This window comes from Rattus norvegicus, chromosome 8 (genome assembly GCF_036323735.1).
Source record: "Rattus norvegicus strain BN/NHsdMcwi chromosome 8, GRCr8, whole genome shotgun sequence".
NCBI lineage: Eukaryota > Metazoa > Chordata > Mammalia > Rodentia > Muridae > Rattus > Rattus norvegicus.
Window position 1 is genome coordinate 60,813,459 of NC_086026.1, and position 18,404 is coordinate 60,831,862.

At 40.7% G+C, this 18,404-nt stretch overlaps 1 long non-coding RNA gene across 1 annotated transcript; it reads right to left on the reverse strand.

Moving 5' to 3' along the window:
- Nucleotides 1-14,059: 14,059 nt before the first annotated feature.
- On the reverse strand, nucleotides 14,060-16,813 carry LOC120094151 (uncharacterized). The gene is made up of 2 exons (XR_010054178.1): nucleotides 15,174-16,813; nucleotides 14,060-14,658 (listed from the first exon to the last, which is right to left on the reverse strand). It is a non-coding gene; the product is annotated as an uncharacterized LOC120094151 (long non-coding RNA).
- Between the last annotated feature and the right edge of the window lie 1,591 nt (nucleotides 16,814-18,404).

Sequence of the window (18,404 nt, forward strand, 5' to 3'; positions counted from 1 at the left end):
TAGGCCCAGGCCTGTTTTCCAGAAGATGTCTGCCCTACAGCCCTTGCAGCCTTGTCCACTGGTTGATGTGAAGGGTTCAGGCTCATTGAAGCACATGATTATGGCTTTATTTTTTTAAACTCTAACAATTGTTGACTTGTGTTATCGCATCAAAAATTTCTTGAAATAAAGAGGTCATTGTTTGGGACTATTCTAGGATGTGGTAGGATTTTAAAATTGTTTTTAAAGGAATGTATTGTAAACTATGAGTTTTATTCATTAGAGAATGGTTTTACTTTTCCTTTTTAAAAATACTTCTCAGATATATCCAACAGTTTTTATTAGAGGCCAATGCTAAGTCTCCCCAATATTCTTCAAGTATGATGTTGCATGTGATCCCCCAAAACATCTTTGCACCCTCTGTTCATGGTATAGCATGATAGATGTGCTTGGGCTCTAGAAGGCTACTGTTCTAGACAACATGCTTCTGCCTCTTTCCAGCAGCCATGCAGACCAAATGATTCATTGCCTGTCCCTTGGATGCTGCTTCTGCAAAATGGGGAGATAGTAACCCCATGGTGTTAGGATAACGGTTAAATAAGCCAGCGAAGATACAAGTGCCTGAGCCTGGCACGTATCAGATGCTCAACAATATTATCTTACAATTCATCTGCTTGCTTATGTGACAGTAGAGAGAAAACATGCCAGAGTGACGTCAAGTTCCATTAACTCAGTGGTTTTCAACCTCCCTAATGCTACAACCCTTTAATACAGTTCCTCATGCTGTGGTGACCCCAACCACAAAATTATTCCATTGCTACTTCATAACTGTAATTTTGCTGAATCACATTGTAAACATCCAATATGTAGGATATTTAATATGCAGACCCTGAGAAGGGTTGTTCAACAACCTCTCCTGCCCAAAGGGTTGCAACCCACAGGTTAAGAACCACGGCATTAAAGGGTCCTCTGGGCCATTTGGCTAATGTTCAAAATTCTTTTTATATGAAAGACCAAATGTTTCCTTTGGCTTTTTAATCTGAAAGCACCTTCTGTTGGTGTAATGAGTTGTTTGGTTTGTGCTGGAGCTTGAGTGGGCACTGTGAGGTGCTCTGTCCACAGGAGATGCCCCAGCCGCTGTTTGCTGCCACAGTGATGACTTGTGAGTGTGGATAATTCTGAAAGGCAGCCAGCCCATCACACAGTGTCAAGGAAAGGCACAAAACCCCTGGAGCTGCTCCCCATACCTGCTATTGTCAGGACTTAGCATTGCCTTGCAGCCCTCCTTCAGAATGGATTTCTCTTCCCACCCCATCCCTTGAGGGTCTGAGAGGCAGGACATTTTTGTTCCTGTACCCCAAACGCATACTTCATCCAGAAAAACAAGAGTGCTAACACGTCCCTTTTCTGCTACTTCACATAATCCTAATTTAGACTCCCCAGTAATGCTAAAAATATATTTTAAGTTTACTTTGTCCACCTGAAGACATGTTCAAGTGTGTCGAGTGTGACACCAGAGGACAATCTATGACTAATCAGCTGACCTCAAGATGGTTCTTGATCAGTTATAGCTGACACTGGTTGGGCTGTTATGGCCCCATTGACTGTGAAGATTCTAAACCTTGCAGAAAGTGTTCTGGGACACCTGTACCAGTGTGAGGGAGTCTGTCAAATAATAGTGAATTTCAGTCAGACAAACAGACAGACAGACAGAAACAGGTAGTGCTGGATGCTTTGTAATCTGGTGTTCATATTCCTTGCATCCATGTTTGAGAATGAAGACCTTTGCCCTCTGTGTTAAATTGCTGTACCTTGGTCCTAGAACCCATTTCACTGTCTCTTCTTTCTTGGTCTTTATTAATATCCTCTCCTCTTAAAATACTTTCTTCCAAATCTCTCTCTCATATCCCTTGCTTTCCTTACCTATTACAATGCCATTTGCCCTTTAATTCTTAGGTTAGAAGTGTCACCTCGTCCAGGAAGACTTACCTCTCCCATCTCCACCAGGAAATCATGGATAGTAATCTTCTGGCTTCCCAAAACCATCGTCCTGTCCTGTGTGTGCATGTCTGCAGTGTGTACTCACTGTGTCTCAGCACCTCCTTAGAAAAGGTGCGGGGGTAGCCAAGGCATGTCTTTACTGATAGCCAGGGAATACTCAGAACTCTGGGTATCTTTTAATATGAAGTAAACAATTATGTTTTTAAATTTGAAAGATGTTAAGTTCTTTTGAAATGCTTTTCCAAAATGGATTTGATTCCATAACATTATTACCAATGGGAAGGAGCAGGGATATTTGGGAAGAAGGCCAAGGAAGGAGCCAACCCCAGTCAGCTCATTAGATACTGGTGTTCCAGATGCATACATGTGAAGGGTAACCGATCACAAATTTTACAACTGTTTCTTGCTAATCAGGTGAATGTTTTTAATCAAATTTACGTTTGACACATTGATATCACTCTTTAGTGGAAAGTAATTTGGAGTTGGGGGATAAACTGAGATTTTTAAAGACAGAGGCATCTCAGATCCCAAGCAGTTTCTAGCATGTGATATTTTGATGTTAAGGTAAACAGCTTAGAAATCTGCATTCCTCATGCATTATGTCGATTCTTACAATTAAAGGGTAAAGATTCCAGGAGAAATGTGTTTTTCATTTAGTTAAACCAAAACTGTACAGAGATGTAAAAACTGGCTATTCGGAAAGCAGCTGCTTTTCCCTCTTGTCTCTATTTAAATTTCTCTGTGTGTGTGTGTCTCTCTGTCTCTGTCTCTCTGTCTCTCTCTGTCTCTCTCTCTCTCTCTGTGTTGTGTGTATGTGTCTGTGTGTGTCTGTGTGTGAGTGTGTGTGTGTAAAGAATATGAGAGACCTAGAGTCAAACAATCAGCAAAACTAGCAAAGAAAACAAAAAGCTATTAGTGAAGTCACTTAAGATTGTCAGCCTGGGTGTGTCCATTGTTAAACTGGTAGTTATTTTGAGAACTAAGTGTGCTTCTCACAGTATTTAGCCCAGTGCCTGTAGACTGTGCAGCAGTACATATTACAGCATTTCTTCAAAGAAGCATTTTTTCAACACACCACACTCATATTTCCCACATCCCCCACATACCAATCAAACATACACGCTACACCCATACACAAAAACCACTCCACCTCTACATCCCCCCACAAAGTACACCACCATACAAAAACTATACTACCCACATGTAACACACAGACACACACACATATGCACACACACACATGCACACATACACACACCACACCATACAAAACCATATCCTCCACACATAGCACATTCCCCACACATATTTAAAAATCAAAATAAGTTTCATGTCAATGATTTTTTAATGTTGTATGCCATTTATATTTTCAAGATTTGTTCTTTTATTTTTAACTATGTGCATATGTGTGTATGTGTGCATGAGTGCAGACGACCACAGACCTCAGAAGAGGGCAGTAGATCTCCTGGAGTTAGAGTCATGGGTGGTTAAGAGCCACATGACGTAGGTGCTGGGAACTCCTGCATTTGCATCCTATCCTCTTCAAGAATTGCACCTGTTCTTAACCTCTGATCCATCTTAAAACAGTCAACCCACAGTTTTAAGAGTCACGTGGACTCCCAGCAAGCTGCTGACCATGCAATGAATATTTTCATTGGACTTTGCTTAAAGAATTAATGATAAATTATTAAGTAAATAGGACTTGTTTATTCCCAAGGATGCCACCAAGAGAAATCATGTTAAAACAACATGTCTTGGAAAATTGGGCAACATAGAAAATCAAAGAGGGAGTTGGAGAACCAGAGTTTAACGAAGAGTCAATCAACTCTTATGGTGGGGACCAGGAAGTTTCTGCCCTGAATGAAGAGTATGTGGCTGGGCGTCTGGGAAGCTTGGAAACTCTTCCGGAAATGAGTGTTTTCACGGGATGGTTATTGAGAAAGCAATTATCCTTCTATTGACTAGAAATGGCTTTGAGTAACAACCATCATTATTTTTTGTCAAAGTATGATTGCCTTCAATTTGGGGCAAGTATGCAGCTGAAGGTGTTGCTGTCCATAAGATTTGAATATTCTTTACTCAGAGCATAGCTGGCTTCTGTTTAGTGGTTAAGAATATAAGAACTCTTATGTACTAACTCCATGCTGTGTACTCACTTCTGAGGATCTGGAGCAAGGAACCATAGGTGGGAGAGGACCTGTGGTGTTTGCCTTGCATGGTCTGGGTTACCTCACCCAGTATAGTTTTTCCTAGGTCTATTCATTCACCGGAAAAGTCCATGATTTCACTTTACAACTCCTTAGGAACCATCATGCATAGGTATCACATTGAATTATGCATGTATCTGTTGAAGAACAGTTAGGTGGCTTCTGTTTCCTGGGTATTGTGCATAGGGTGGGCAAGTATCTGTAAAGTCCTTTGGGCATATGCCAAAGAGTGGTATTTCTGGGCCATAGGTTAGGCTTATATACAGAAGGAGAAGGAGGGATGAGGGACAGTTAACAGCAAATTTGTTTGATAAAATTTCAAGAAACCATTTTATCTTATACATACCTAAAATTTTACTTATAATTCATATATCTAGATCTATATGTACATGTACATATTTATACCTATATAGATACATATGCATATATATCTATATCTACTATGTACATGCATACACACATGTATGTATATATACATATTATATACATATATGTGTACATGTATAATGTATATACATTATATACATATATTATGTGGAATATTAGAAATATAAATTATTATATAACATATAAAATATGTATTATATACATATATTATAGGAAGTTAAAAGTTAAGCCAGTTGGGCTAACAATGTCCCCATAAGAACCATAGACAACCATAACAAATCCCCCCGTACCGGAGTACCAGATACAAGGAAAGAAGAAATCTCCTTTTGAATGGTTGCTCTGTGTAGCCCAAATAATTTTCCTAACAATTTAGATGATTGGTATAGCCCTTGGTTTCCCTTCAAGGGTTGAGGATTGACCACTACTGTTAATGGTACACTTAGGATGTAGGACTTGGTTTATTTCTGGATTAGATCTGAAAACCTCCTTTCTTTACCCTAATGTCCATGGTTCCACAAAATGCTATGCAAGCAGCCAGGGGAAGGAAGCAATTAAACATCCCTACCCAGCTGCAGCTCCTATGAACCATTTCAATTCCCAGCATGGCAGGCTATGCATAAGCATGCAAAAGGTGCCTCTCACATGTGAATGGCAACCAATAGCTGTCGAGTTGGACTTAAGGTCCACTCAACAGTAGGGAAAACATGTCTGGTCCTAGAAAACTAACCACCTTCCCAGGACTAGTGGTTTCATCATCCTTGGAAAGAATCTACTGCTACCACTTTGCCAAAGCAGCATAATTTTTTACTACAATCTAAATTGTGTCCTTATATCCACAGATAAGTGTAGCTACCACCCCTCATCAAATAAGCTTTTCGTTTTGAGCATATGTAGACCATCACAGAAAACCACAACTGGACACAGTGCAGAGAACAGCAGATGACAGAGGCAGCAGATACGTCTACATCACTGCTCCTGTATCTGTGGATCAGACAGCATCAGAAAAGATCATTAAGAGCCAGGATACCAGGATGGCTGCTGTAAACACTCATTTTTTAGGAGCTGCATAAGCAAGGAGAACTGTGGCCATCAGCTGACATTTTACATTGAAGTGTAAAACAAACAAACAAACAAACAAACAATGACAAAAAACACACAACAGGGTCCCACTCCTAGACAAAAATTACAGGCAACTAATGCTTACTGGAAGAAGAATTAGCCTTTTCCCTATTACTGACTGTCCAAAACAGAGAGGTCAGCCTTTAAACCATACATACACCACCAACAAAAACAGACTCAGCAAACTGTACATGTGTATTTATGTAGATACATACTAGCACATACATGTATATGCATATATATGTAGCAACAACAACGAAAAAGAAGCAATTAATAAGTACATGTGGGAAGAGTTCTATTGAGGCTAGCTGGGAGGGGCTGGAGGTAGGAAAGAGATTAGAGGAAAGTGACATAATTTTATTTCAATTAAAATCAAAATTTAAAAGAGTATTAGAACTCTCAATATTATAGGGCACTGTTAATTTTCTATAGGTACTGGTCAGGAAGATGGATTTGCTCTGTGTTTGATCTTATTGACTATAAAAATCATCCTGAGGTTCCGTGGTGTCAAGACACAACATGGTTTTTTAAAAAGCCATTTTGAGTAGATGAAGGATGTAATCATGTGGGCAGCAGGATGAATATTGCAGAGAAAAATCAATAAAAACCAAACTTCTAATAAGCATCTTAGGTTTAGTGCCACCTAAAGTGAGCACTTTGATTTGTGTCCTAGGTTATCCTTGTTAGTACTAGTCTCTGATAAACCTTGAGTGCCAAGATGCTCTGTTACTCAAACAGGCATGGTTTCCAAGGAGATGTTATAGCAGCCTCTGTCAGTGTCTCACAGAAGCCAGGTATTTAGTGAGCAATGCTGAGTCACCCTATCTCTAAGCTGGGCTGATTCCTAAGCCAAGGTAAGAAAGGCTTGGTATAGAAAACTGAATTTATAAAATATTGGGGTCTGTGTGTGAGTCATCTCGGATTAGAAGCCTTTCATAACATACTGTGACTCTTGTATGTCAAAAGCCAGGTCTCTCCACACCACCAAGGACCTTCTCAGGTACTGGGTGTATTAGAAGCAAGGAGAATGTTCCCAAGTACAGGTGTCTTTGTGCATGGCTTCAGTTTGCCTCAACCTCCCTGTGCTTTTATTCTGATATGAAACCACTTCTAAACAGATTGCATGTGAGCTCCACCTGATAGCAACTTGGTCCCTCTCTTCCTTGCTGCATGCCCAGAGAACCCCTCTGGAGGTATGGGGAGACATCCTGTGAAGGCTCATTTCCCCAATGTAGGGGAATGCCAGGCTGTTGAGGTTGAAGTGGGTGGATGGGAATGGAGCATCCTCTTAAAAGTAGGGGAAGGGGAGAGTCAATATGGGAGAGGGGGAAAGGGGGATAACATTTGAAATGTAAATGCATAAAGTATCCAAGAAAAAGAAATTTTAAAAAGGGAATAGTTGGCAACTGACATCTCTTTTTTCTTCCATGGGCAATTGCTGGTTTCTCAGAAGGTCATGTGGGAGAGAGGATGATGTGTCTAATTCAACATTGTTCTTTTTTCTATCTTTCCTTGTTTTCACTCCTGACACTTGGAACTACCCTCTGACTCAACAAAAACCTCTTCCAAGCTGCTTTGGGGACACCACAGGCTGAATCAACTCCCCTGGATCGTTACCTAAAATAAGCCTACCCATCTTGCTTCGATTTCTCAGTAGGGACCTAAGACAGATTTCAAGGACGATTAGGATCATTCTATTTTCTTGCAGATAATCAAACGCTTGCAATTATACCCAGAAAACAGTACTTTCCCATAGATGGCAATTTATTTTTTGAATTTGGCTGTTCCCTTAAACACACAAAGTTGAATTCTTGTGTTTAATAAACTCAACACAGTCCTTTTCTACAATCTGTAGCACCCTGGTAGACACATCACACAAATGAATTCTCCCACTGTGTTAGTCACTTTTTGTCACAGTGGCAAAATGCTTGAAATCCACCAATTGAAAACAAAAGGAGGTTTATTTTGGCTCTTGATTTCAGGTTTCAATTGTGACACCATCAAGCTGAACACTGCAGTCAAGGAGATACAGTGAAGAGTTACTCACCTCTGACCACAAAAAGATATGGAGTAAGGAGGATGGAAAGAGGTTAAGTCTAGGGACAACTTCTGTCCTTTCAGAGGCATGCCTCAAAGACCTACACCTTCCAGTCAGGCACCATCTCCTAATGATCCATTTAATTATCTGCTGGTGAGTTACTGCATAGGTAAACATATGTGGAGCATGCATGATGTAGTCACCTCTGAATTCTGCTCTAGAACCAAGGCTTTCTACACATGAACCTCGGAGGTTTTTCAACTCTTAACTCATAATACTTGTTAATCACGTCAATATTGCACCAAAGCAGAGGGCATTGATACTGATTACCTTTTAATTATAGAAACATCAGAACATAGAAGACTGCGTGAGAAAAAAGTAATTTAGGAATCGGATGAGAGAGCGGATTTCAGGAGGTTATGGCACCAGATATCACCAGATTCCTCTGCTGGTGTGTTCTCGTTTAAGGTTTTATGTCATTTATATTCTAAATTGTCCCTGTTTGTGATGGATCTGCTAAGCACTTGGCACTGTTAGGACTGATAGGTTCACAATGGTTTTGTCAACAGAGAGCTTATAGTAGACTTGAAAGAGGGTAATTAGAGAACAGTTTTTGTCAAGAAGTGGATCTAAATTAGAGTTTATGAATCCAATATTAATTAATTAGTTAAGAACATAAATGCCTCCTAAGTAGGGGTGAGATTAAGCCTTGAATGACTTTCCAGACATTTGCATTGACTAGGTGGTCTAGGGGTTATCCTAGGCAGGAGAAGAGCCTGGCCAAAGATATAGGAAGTCAGTCATGTGATTGTTGGTACTCAACCCACGTGCTAGCATCCTAGGGGTTGGGGACATAGTGATGAACAAGGCATACACATGCAACTATAGCCAACATGTGAGGAATTTATGAACAAATCCTGGAATCCTGCCAGACTCCATGGAACAAGAGTTTTCTTAAGGCCTTCTTCAAAGGCAAAAGCAATGTTAGTTCTGTTACGAAAAAGTGATGTATTTTTTATTTGAAGAGTTGAACATTTTTTGACCATTTAGGAAACAACAAAATCATTATTTATTATTTTGTTGCATGTCCACTGGAATATACATGTATCTCTTCTGGAAATGAATATGTATATATGTATATATGTGTGTGTATGTATGTGTGTGCATGTGCGTATGTATATGTGTGTGTATATATACATGTGTGTATGTATTTGTATATGCATATACATATATATATGGATACACACAGAGAGAATTTCTCTGTGCTCCTCAAACAGAAACATCCATCACAAAAAAATAACAAGCACTAGATCAGTTCATGCTGCTTTGCTTAAATACATAGTATAGAACAGAAGCAGAATGGGCGGTGTCAGAGGTAAGGCCACCCCAAATTCTCCTATGGTTTAGACAAAGACTGGGAATAGAGAGTTCTGGGCTATTCTAGGCAGGGTGTAACACTGCCTACAATAGCCTCCTTGAGCATTCGGCCAGCCATTTCCTAATTCAATAAAAATGTCTGCAGAGGAAGACAAAGCCTAATCTTATTCTCACTTACTAGAAAATTTACATTACTGATTCATAATCTCTAATTTCGTTCCATTTTTGTTGTTGTTGTTCAAAACTGTTCTCTAATTACTTTCTTTCAACTCTATAGCAACTCCTCTGCTGGCAAAACCTTTGTGCACGTGTGTGTGTGTGTGTGTGTGTGTGTGTGTGTAAATAAATATGTATATATATGGATATACATGTGTTGATATGTGTGTATATACATATACTTTTATGTATGTGTATATATAAGTAAGCACACATGTTTGTGTATTACACACACACACATATCTTCATAAAAATAAGTTAGGACACTGTTACATATTTATATGTAAAGGAAGTCATTTATTAATTCCTAACCAGAATCAGGTTAGGTACACACTCCAGCTGCTTGAAAATTGACATTTTTCCCTATGGAAAGAAAGCTTTATGGATTAGATAAATAGCAATTTAGATTCCAAAACAGACTGGTGCTAAAATTCCCTCTGGCTTCAGTAATTTTTCAATCTGATTTTTTTCAAATTACAGATAAAAGAAAGCAAGTAGATATATTGTGACCATGTCTGAATATGCTCCTGGACATAACTTATTCCTTATCATGAACTGGACTAGACTTTGGACAGGTACCAGGGACAAATGTAAGTGTCATTGAAATAGTATCCAAACACTCCCTCTTCTCAGCCTTTGGGGACATTGCATGTCTAAACCGTAGGAGAATTTGTGGCGCCCTTGCCTCTGACACCGCCCATTCTGCTTTTGTTCTACACTCTATATTTCAGACAGAGCAGCATGAACTGACCTAGGGCTTGTTATTGTATTGTGATGGATGTTGTTTCTGTTTGAAGAGCAGAGAGAAATGGGGTGTTTGTGTTCTGTCTTCCTCACTCCTTATTACATAAGAGAGAGTGGAAAGGGAAATTGATTTAAAAGCAGCTGGTGGCCATGTCTAACTAATTTGACGAGTGATGTGAAAAGCGTTTCTAGTGGAGTTGAAGTAGAGCTTCAAATATTGACAGCATAGGAGCCTCGACCAAGCTGCACGTTGATTTGTTCATCAGAGCCCCAGCATCTCTGCCCCTTCATTAATCAACCGCCTTCTCTAGAGTTGTGACCTGGAGGGCACGTCCTGCAGGAGTGTGAATTGTCTCCAGGTTCAGCTTAATCTTCATTGTAAGTCACAAATACACTAGGTACTCTATCATAATACCTGTGAATTTGTTGGTAAATACTTGTTGAACATTGTTCTATATTATTTAACCCTGGGGTTGCTGTCATGGGTATAACAAACCCCTTAGAGCTGAGAATTTGGTTTGGTGCTCAAAGTAGTGGAGGCATCTTCTGGGCACACATTCAGGCCAGGTCCTTATCCTTTGAAATGTAATATTCTAAAGGAAGTGGTCATGACTTGTAGAAGGAGGGAACTTCTACTGGAAAAAGGGAGTCAGCACGCAGGCCAAGAATCTGCGGTTAGGAGCTATTTAAATTTACCTTGGCCTGTCATTCTCTCTTCTTTGGTTTTTAGACTGTCCAGTAGCCATTCAGTGATTTCACAAATATCTGCTTATCGTGGAGGCTTTCAAAGTCTCCTTCATCACTTATGAATAGTGACATCATCCAAATCAGTTGGACCCTTCTGACATGGCATGACATAATTGGGATTAAATTATCCCCTTACAGGGGTCACCTAAGTCCATGGGAATACACAGATATTTACATTACAATTCATAACAGTAGTAAAATTAGTTATGGTGTAAATTAAAATAATTTTATGGTTGGGGCAGTCACCACGACATGAAGAAATGTATTAAAGGAGCACAGCATCAGGAAGGTTGAGAACTACTGAAATCCAGGAACCCAAAATCTAAAGTTATCAAGGAAGCCACATTTTCTCTAGGTGCTTTTCTAGGACCCCTGGATGGATGCTGCTTAATTCAAGATTTTAGAAAATAGCAAAAGCAGGGACAGGATCACCAGGCACAGGGTCTGCATCCTAAACCTTGGCTTCAGAGTAGGGATCACACTTTCTTTCAAAATAATAATATGACTCCTTCTTTCCCCAGGCAGCCAACCCTGCTTCTGTCACCGTCCCTTGATTTCTAGGAGTTAATGATGACAGATATACTATGAAACAAGTTTTTAAAGCCTCTAGCAAAGTCAATCTTTAAGCCTCATACTTCCTGTCATCCCTCATCCCTCACACTGGTCCATGTACTCCTCAAGCATTCCTGTTGGTCTGCCAGCCTTCCATATTCTCTAATGTCCCTGGAGCATCAGTGGACAAGAGATCTCCAGTGTTCCTCATGTGTTCTAGATTTCACACTGCTGCACTCATGGTAGATCCAGGAAAGTACATAAGAGTCGAGGAAGGAAACTGTTGCCAAACTGTCTTAATAAATTATACTTAAACTGAAAAAGTCCCTGAAATCTAAGGATTTACCCCAAGGTCCATTGTGGATACTACCTAGCAATGGTTTGAAAGAATTGTGCATGGTCAATGACTTTCAATACAATCTGAGTAATAACAATTAACAAAATTTTACAGTCTACCCCTTTCTTTCTTTGATGCAAACTTTTCCACTGAAAACCTTGCTATTATAAACCATTCTGTACATATGAGCGATAGATTTTAATAAATTGGCCCGTCTATTGGTGGGAGGGGCAGGCCATTTATGATCCAGGTGGTGGGCGACTCTCTTGAGTACTAATTTAAAACGCAGCTGAGACACCCAAGGAAAGTACTTCCCTAGAGAGCCCCAGTGGTTTGCTGGCAGTCTGAGTATCTACTGGGAAATTCTGTGAATGGAGGTGTGAAAACAGTTCCTCCACGGTGAGAATTCAGTGTTAGAGGTGGATCAAAATGATCCTTCCACCCACCACTTCGAGGCAATGGAACAGGAAGCAACGTGGCAAAGAAGTCACTTTCCAACCTCGCCATTCGTTTGGTTTACACAGGAACATCTGCTAATTGCAATTGAATAGAGTAGAACTCAAGTGGTTTTGGGTGGTGGTGATGCTTGTGTTTGTTTTTTAAAATAAAAACTATTCCTTGAGAACAAAATACCATGACCCTAGTAAGTTGTTTGCCTGTAGTGTGAGCTAATTGACTCTATCAGGAGGTAGTCAGGTCCCCAGGCTTAGCGACTGTGGAAGTGCTGACCACACTTCCCATGATTCCCAGAGTAATGCTGCCATCCCCCCTCATTATGGATCACCTCTGTGAGAACACCTATCTCTTTGTTCTGTACATACGTTCATTTTCTAGCTTAAACCTCACGATAACTCTTAAGGAAGCTGAGAGGCAAGCCTGCAGCTGCACAGCTAGGAGAGGGAGTAGGCGAGAAGCCCAAACAGGAGCCACATAGCTATGAAGCTCTAATACAAGTATTTTAAAATCATCCTTTCAGAAGTGCTGAGAGGGTAAACTGGGGTGGTGAGAGGGATGTCATAGGATTCACTTCCATTTTTGCAGAGCATCTTCTATATTTTTGTCTATTATCAATCATCTGTCATCTAATTATCTATCTACCTGTTTTTCTATCTATATCTATCATCTATCCATCTATGTGTGTTTTTGTATACCTACATATGCTCTATTTATAACATATATCTATCATCCATTTATATTATCCATCTATAATCTATCTGCAATCAATGTGTCTATTGGTCATGTTTATATCAGTCATCTGTTTATATCTATCTGCATGTCTATGGATTATTTGTCTATATCTCTCTACTTTCATTATCATTATATCCATGATCTGTCCATGCCAAGATTAATTTTATTTAATGTTCACAAAATTTATACCACACTTCAATTCACATGGTGAATTTAGTGTATTTAATAAGTAGATGATGGGGTCTTTACTAAGAGAGCTGATCCAATAGGGAGATGAGAAAAGAAATCTAGGTAGACATCACAAAGGGTAAAAGCTTTGTTGGTCTAAACAGTTAGATGTTATTTTTCAGAAACTATGTTTTGTCAGAGACCCGCCCCCTTGACTGTCTGGTGTGGGGCACCCTTGTGCCCTCCTATGCTGTGGTAACTTGAGGTCTTTTCTTTCAGCTCCTGGTGTTCCTGGCAAAGCTTTTAGTCTTAAAAGGCTCCCTCAGAGTCATAACTCCTCTGAGGTCTGCCTTGTGCCTCTCATTTGTCATTAATCCAAGCAGCCAGTTCTATAGTCTGCATTCAGGGACACTTCATCCCTATGATGAGGACTCCCTCTGGTTAAACTGGCTTCTGACACCAAATTAGATGATCAGAATGGTCCTGATGGCTTTACTCTTCTCATCTCCACAAAGCTGTGACTAGTAAATCTATTTATACATAAAGTAGGAATGCTTGTCTATCCTCATTCCATAGACCAACAACTTGGCTAAATTTATAGTTGTTAAGAATCAAGCATTGCAAAGTGCCTTTAAGTCTCGTCACACCCACCATGCCTGTAAGTCCACTCACACCCAGCTCACTACCTTTCAGGATGGGCCCAGAGGCCCAGTGTTTAAGTCTGCCATAGGACCCTGCTCACCAACCACAAACCCATAAAATAAGCTGGAACAAAGGAGGATTAGTCTCAGTTTAGGGGCACACATCACACTTTTACAAAAGGAGCCTGTTACAGAAAATTACTGCAATGGCTTGGATACACATCAATATTCTGCAAAATCCTTTGAGCCCAAGGAGAAAGACTACACTTGTTTTAAAGCCATTTTTTGTAAGTTTTTTTTTAAAATATGTAAGACAAATGTTGGGAAGTAAGTGCAAGTATGCAAGCTAGCATAGGAATTTTTTAAAGTTTTCTTTAGTTTACTGCTAACTATAGTTACAAAGTAACTCCAACATCAGTAAGAGTGATGGGTTTGAGCAGAAAAATGTATTCAGTAATAAAAAAAAAGTTCCTCCATGAATACTAATCTATTAGTATTAGCCTATTTTTCAATTTTCCAACAATGAATTATATAAAATAAAATGTGAAAACAATTGTTGGAGGGGTGACATACTATCCCTAAGGTAGGGAAGGGATCTTATAAAAGACTCAGGAGGGCTTTTAAAAGGCAGAAGAAAGTGTTCTAGACTAGAAATGTCTTCTCTTCTGCACTGAGACAATGCATCCTGAGTTCTCTACTGCAGTGCAGACAGTGTATCTTGAGTTCTGCATTGCAGACAGTGTATCTTGAGTTCTGCATTGCAGACAGTGTACCTTGAGTTCTGCATTGCAGACAGTGTATCTTGAGTTCTGCATTGCAGACAGTGTGTCTTGAGTTCTGCATTGCAGACAGTGTATCTTGAGTTCTGCATTGCAGACAGTGTATCTTGAGCTCTCTTCTGCATTGCAGACAGTGCATGCTGAGTTCACCAGTTATAGCTTTGTCCTTCGGAGTGACCTTGAGAACAAAGGAAAGAGAAAGAGAGGGGTGGATGTTCTGGCTAGTTTTATGTTAACTTGACACAGACTAAAGTCATGTGAGAGAAGGAAACCTCAATTAAGAGAATGTCTCAATAATGTTGAGCTATAGGAAAGCGTACAGAGTATTTTCTTAATTAGTGATTAAGACCCATTGTGGGTGGTGCCATCCCTTGACTAGCAGTCCTGGGTTCGATAAGAAAACAGGTTGAATAAGCCACGAGAGCATCCCAGGAAACAGCATCCCTCCATGGCCCCTGCATCAGCTCCTGCCTACAGGTTCCTTCCCTGTTTGAGTTTCTTTCCTGACTTCCTTTTCCTGCTGATGAACAGCAATATAGAAGTATAAGCCAAATAAACCCTTTCTCCCTCAAGTTGTTTTTGGTCATGTTGTTTAATCACAGCAATTGTAACCCTAACTAGGACAGAAACAAGAGCAGGATTGGGGGTGGGGGGCAGTGAGAAAGTCCTTTTGCTTAAAAGGTGCACACTTACCAGACCGTCAGGGTTGTGTGATTGGCAGTGACTTGTTTTGCTTCCAAATATGGAGAGCCAGAGACCAACCTCCAGTTCCATGGCTGCCTTCCACTGGTCTGAATCTGCTCCTGTTCCTTAGAGTTCATCAGCTGCCCCTTTCTCCTGGGACTGGGTCACCTCCACTCTGGGTAGACTTAGAAGAAGCAGTAACAGCACCCAGGTCCACTGCTAAGAGTGGTGTGATCATACAAGTATATGTCACCAATCCATTACCGCTAAGGTCTTTGTAAAAGGGAGGAATTTAAACACAGCCACACATAGAGGCATAAAATGTTAAGAGACAGAGATCACTGCCTAAGTGCCAGAGAATGCCCAGGGCTATCAGACACAGGGGGCGAGAAGCAAACTGGAATAAGTATTCCCTCTTAACACTTAGATACAATCAATGGTTGAGAATTTGATCTTGAAGTTCTAGCCCCCATGCTATGAGACAATAAATTCCTGCTATATGTTCCCCCCCAGTATACAATGACAGTATTTTCTTCAGGAATTAAAACAAAGATTATCCCTTTTCCTACCCTCATCCCATACCATTCCCACCCTAGGCTTCCTCTGAAAATCCTAAATCGAACCTCACCCCCAACGCACCCTACTAAAAGTAGTCTATTCATAGACCACTTTATTCTTATTTTGCAGAGGCTTAATCCTCTCCTGGGATACATGGATGAAGCTCTTGCACGCAGTTGTGCAGTATAGAACATTGTCTGGTCCGTGGTTTAGGACGAGCAGTAAAACACAAGGGTCAAAAAGATAGGTTGGGTAGCGAGAAAGAAGAGTTGCTAATTCCTCACCAACTGTGGTGCTTTAAGTCAAAGCAATGGCTCTTAAGTGGAGTATTAATGCCTCTCACCTTAAGTGAGTGTAAAAGGAAAGTACTTAGCACAGTTCCTGACATATAAGCTAATTAATGAGCGCTATTAAAAATAGTAGCTGCTAGGAGAGCTTCATGCATGGAGAAGAGTGGGGGTGTACTCATGGAGTCTTTTCAGCTCTCTGAAATTAGATGAGACAGCTGCCTACTCAGTTACATAACCCAGAATCACACTTACGTCACCATTTAAGCCAAATAACCACATGACCCCTATGCTCTGTAAAGTCCAAGAAAATCCAAGGTTTTCACATTAAAATTAAAGAGTTTGATATTCCATTGGATCGGTATGATACCCAAAGGGCTAGGTAATGCCATCCCTTGTATCTTTCAGGGTCAAAAAAAAAAAAAGGTTGAGTAGCGAGAAAGAAGAGCTGCTAATTCCTCACCAACTGTGGTGCTTTAAGCCAAAGCAATGGCTCTTAAATGGAGCATTAATGCCTCTCACCTTAAGTGATGCCATCCCTTGTATCTTTCAGAAAGGTGGGAGATTCAGCCAGTATAGTTATGAGCATGAGAGTCAGAGGATGCTCTCCGTAGCATGTGCTCATGAAGCAGTGAGCTAGTCTTTCTGAGCTTCAGGTCCCTGATCTGTAAGGTGTCATGATAGTATGATTCTTAACATATTTTTTGTGGCTAGGAGGTGTTCATAAATGCCTGAAATAATATAATTTCTCCTCCCTTTTTGTAGGGAGCGGCGCGGTAAAACAAAGATGGCGCTGACATCCAGTCCCACCTGTGTAAACAACTTATTGCGCATGCGCAGGCTTGTCCCCTTGCCAGGGCAGCTGTAGGATAATGAGGTGATCCGGTGCCCTCCTGCGACACAGCAGTACTGCGCATGCGTGGGTTTTGCACCTGACATCAGTCTGGCCAAGGCGGTACCATGCTAATGAGGCGATTCGTACTCCACCAATCCCTGGAGGACAAGTAGCATAGCCTCAGCCTATTGTGTATATAAGGCGAGATTTTGCCGGTCGAGGTCCCCGTATCAGCAATGAAGGTGGTCCTGCAATAAAGGCTGTTGCAAAGAATCCGACCATGTTGGGTCTTCCTTGCTAGCTGAGGTGGGCGCAACACCTTTTGCTTTGGCCAGTGGGTGGTAGATGGCATGGCATTCCCTAGTTAGCTTCAATATCATGCAAGTAAGTTAAAATGCAACTTCTGTCAGCCTAGTCCTCAGGGTCTGTGACCATCGGTCGGTCACCTTTGTGGCACACAGTGGGGATGGACTATAAGCAGGAAGCTAACTTTACTGCTTCAAGTCATGACATATTAGGGTTGATCCTATAGCGACACCTCACCCTTGGAACTGAAATGGGTGGGAAGTCAGGCACTGGCCTCATCATAGACCTTTGATGAAGAGTGTTTGCAAGGAAGATAAAAAGACCTATGTTCAGAGGACAATATTTGAGAAAAAATTATTATCCTATATCTTCACAAAATGAGGTCTTGACTAAATAATTACTCCATAGAAAACAAGACACCACAAATCAGCAGCCTTAGCAGCAGAATTATTCACAGCTGACAGCGACAAGCACCTCAGACTTGCTTGAATCAGGCTTGTTCCCACTGACTGCCTCAGGTCTCTCTGCCTTTTGATTTTTGCCTTTTTTTTTTCTTCGTGCTTTAAATTTCTGCAGGGGCTACTTTAAAATGTACTTCTCTTATTTGAAAGAAACTCTTCATCTGAGGATGTGACTAGTCAATGTTCTAGGCAAAAAGAACAATAGAAAGACTGAAGGGAGGGATGAGGGAATGAGAAGTGATTGGTTATTTAAAGGGTAATCTGCCAGAGCCTTACTGATACAGAGTAGGATGCTCGCAGCTAACCATCACACTGAGCACAGGAACCCCAATGGAGGATTAGAGAAAGAACTAAAGGAGCTGAAAGGGGTTTGCAACCACATAAGAAGAGCAACAACATCAACTAACCAGACCTCCCTACAGCTCCCAGGGACTAAACCACCAACCAAAGAGTATGCATGAGGGGACCCATGGCTCCAACCACATAGGTAGTAGAGAATGACATTGTCTGGCATCAATAGGAGGAGAAGCTCTTGGTCCTGTGAAGTTTCTTTTCCCCAGTGTAGGGGAACACCAGGGTTGTTGAGGTGGGAGTGGATGGGTGGGAGGGGGAGCATCCTTAGTGAATCAGGGGTAGGGGGATGGGAAAGGTGGGAACCTGGAAAGGGTATAACATTTGAAATGTAAATACATAAACTATCCAATAAAAAAAATAAGTTAAGAGCTAAAAACATAAAGGTAATTATTATCCTACAAGGTCTTGTTATGGATGATTTATTACATTTATCGAGTAA